This window comes from Bos javanicus, chromosome 4 (assembly GCF_032452875.1).
Source record: "Bos javanicus breed banteng chromosome 4, ARS-OSU_banteng_1.0, whole genome shotgun sequence".
NCBI lineage: Eukaryota > Metazoa > Chordata > Mammalia > Artiodactyla > Bovidae > Bos > Bos javanicus.
In genome coordinates this window covers 120,340,742-120,343,961 of record NC_083871.1, presented here as the reverse complement: position 1 = coordinate 120,343,961, position 3,220 = coordinate 120,340,742, and positions in this window count along the sequence as shown.

Genomic DNA, 3,220 nt, shown 5'->3' with positions numbered 1-3,220 from the left:
TGTGTGTGTGTGTGTGTGTGTGTGTGTGCATGCTCAGTCACAGAAACAGAAATACCTGTGACTTGGGCATCAAAAACACTAGATGTCACTGGTGAGGTTTTTGAAAGAAAAGCTGAGGAGATTCCAGCTCAGTGGGGAAGTAGCTGCTTTGTGTGGCAGTGACCTGGAAGGCAGGAGCAGGAAAGGCCCTCTGAGCTCCCAGGGTCCCGCTAGAGGCTGCCAGCCTGATGTCAGCTCGGACCAAGCAGGCGTCTGCAGGGGCCAGTCACAGCACCCACCGTGCAGGGATGGTTTCATCAAGAGGCAAGTAGAGCAGCTCAGATTGCAGAGCACGGGTCAGGGAACCAAACAGAGTTAGGTGTGTTGGAAGGTTTGCTCTCTTTTCCCCCTTTCCCTCTTCTGGGAATGAGGATTCAACCCATTCTGTCAAGGTCATTACGCTCTCCAGGCTGATAATCTCCAGCTTTTTGTTTTGAGTTTATCCACTCTGGGAAGTCAGCCTGCCATTTGAAACATTAAAGCTACAACTACAAGGCTTTCCTGATCTTCAAAAAGTACATAAAATCTTGTTTTATCACTTAATCTGCTGATCGGTTAATCATTTGATCTGTTTTCCCTGGATTTTACCAAACATTGGGTAAATGTTGGAGTCCATCTGATTTATAATCTGGCAAGTCCTTTAAAAAGTAATCCAGTATATTTACAGAAGTATCACGCTATATTCTACCTCACCCCTGACTTCCCTTAGGCGTCTAGTTACTAATTCAGGACATGGGGAGCTTGGAAGCCATCAGTCTTGTCTTCACAGCAAGAAAAAGCTGAACAACCTGGAGACCAAAAACTCACTTAGACATATCAGAAAATTGAGTTCAGAGGGAAAACCATTCCCCCCAAACTGGAGAGACAGACAACTGTTGCAGAGAACCACAGCTTTCCAGACAAAAGACCAGAAGCCGAGACCATTGTGGGAACCAGGCCTAGGGCTGGAACACCTAATTTGTAATTATTAATTGATGGAGGTTCATTGTGGACAAATTCAAGAGTTAAAAACTCCAAGGGGAACCCAGATGGCTTCACATTTTCATGACTTTTACCTCCAGGAGTGACCAGGTTCTCAGTGAAAATCCCTTTGTGCTTGCAACAGGGGTGGAGAGAAAAAATCATTTTTAAACACGTCAAGCTGGTTTTAGAAAAGGCAGAGGAACCAGAGATCAAATTGCCAACATCCACTGGATCATCAAAAAAGCAAGAGAGTTCCAGAAAAAAAACATCTACTTCTGCTTTATTGACTATGCCAAAGCCTTTGACTTTGTGGATCACAATAAACTGTGGAAAATTCTGAAGCAGACGGGAATACCAGACCACCTGACCTGCCTCTTGAGAAATCTATATGCAGGTCAGAAAGCAACAGTTAGAACTGGACATCGAACAACAGACTGGTTCCAAATAGGAAAAGGAGTTCGTCAAGGCTGTACATTGTCACCTTGCTTATTTAACTTCTATGTGGAGTACATCATGAGAAACACTGGGCTGGAGGAAGCACAAGCTGGAATCAAGATTGCTGGGAGAAATATCAATAACCTCAGATATGCAGATGACACCACCCTTATGGCAGAAAGTGAAGAAGAACTAAAGAGCCTCTTGATGAAAGTGAAAGAGGAGAGTGAAAAAAGTTGGCTTAAAGCTCAACATTCAGAAAACTAAGATCATGGCATCCAGTCCCATCACTTCATGGCAAAAAGATGGAGAAACAGTGGACACAGTGGCTGACTTTATTTTTCTGGGCTCCAAAAATCACTGCAAATGGTGACTGCAGCCATGAAATTAAAAGACGCTTGCTCCTTGGAAGGAGAGTTATGACCAACCTAGACAGCATATTAAAAAGCAGAGGCATTACTTTGCCAACAAAGGTCCATCTAGTCAAGGCTATGGTTTTTCCAGTGGTCATGTATGGATGTGAGAGTTGGACTATAAAGAAGGCTGAATGCCAAAGATTGATGCTTTTGAACTGTGGTGTTGGAGAAGACTCTTGAGGGTCCCTTGGACTGCAAGGAGATCCAACCAGTCCATCCTAAAGGAGCTCAGTCCTGGGTGTTCATTGGAGGGACTGATATTGAAGCTGAAACTCCAATACTTTGGCCACCTGATGAGAAGAGCTGACTCATTTGAAAAGACCCTGATGCTGGGAAAGATTGAGGGCAGGAGGAGAAGGGAACGACAGAGGATGATGGTTGGATGTCATCACTGACTCGATGGACATGGGTTTGGGTGGACTCCGGGAGTTGGTGATGGACAGGGAGGCCTGGCGTGCTGCGGTTCATGGGGTCACAAAGAGTCGGACACGACTGAGTGACTATACTGAACTGAACTGAAACACTCCAGAGTGCTCTGTTCCTATTGAGGCCTGTCTCTGGGGGAGCTGATTGACAATCGCCTGACCTACTGGGGGCAGGGAAATACTCAAGTCCAGCACCCCAGGCCATCCGTCTGCTTAAGGGGAAGAAAAACCTGGGAAGCACTTGGCAAGTTCAGTCCAAGGACACAGGCCTCAAGGCTGAGGCCTCTCACAGGTTATAGAACCCCCTCCCCACATTCCCCTCTGCCACATCAGTAGGGCTCCTGGACACAACAAGGAAATAAACTGCAAGACCTGCGCACCTCAAAGCTTTAAACAAGAAAAAGAAGTCATCTCTAGAGAAAACCGAGACAACAGAGGAGGAAAACCACGAACATGAGAAATTTTAGCCTCCAATATCCAAGGCTTTCTCAGACAAGCAAAACTGAGGGTGTTTGTTGCAAATAGTTCTGCCTTGCAAGAAATGTTAAAATAAACTCTTCAGAAAAAAGAAATATGCCATAGATTAGAAATCTGTATCTCTATGAAAAAGAGTGTTAAGGAAGGTATAACTGAAGGTAAAATAATTTTTTTTAATTTTTATTTCTAATTGATCTAACACATGACACTTTGCTCAAAATAGTAAAAGAAATGGTACATTTTTTATAGCTGATGGATGAATACATTGAATGACATAAAGAACATTAGGATTTATCGGGGTACTCTGTTATAAGGTACTTATGTTACTAGTGGTTTAGTGTTGGTTTTGTTATTTTTTTTTTTAACTTTGCGAAATAAAACTTACTCAAAAGGACACTTTATACTTCAACATATTCCCCTAAAGACTTGTTAAAATTTCAAAGTGTTGGAAACAGAGTCAGGCTT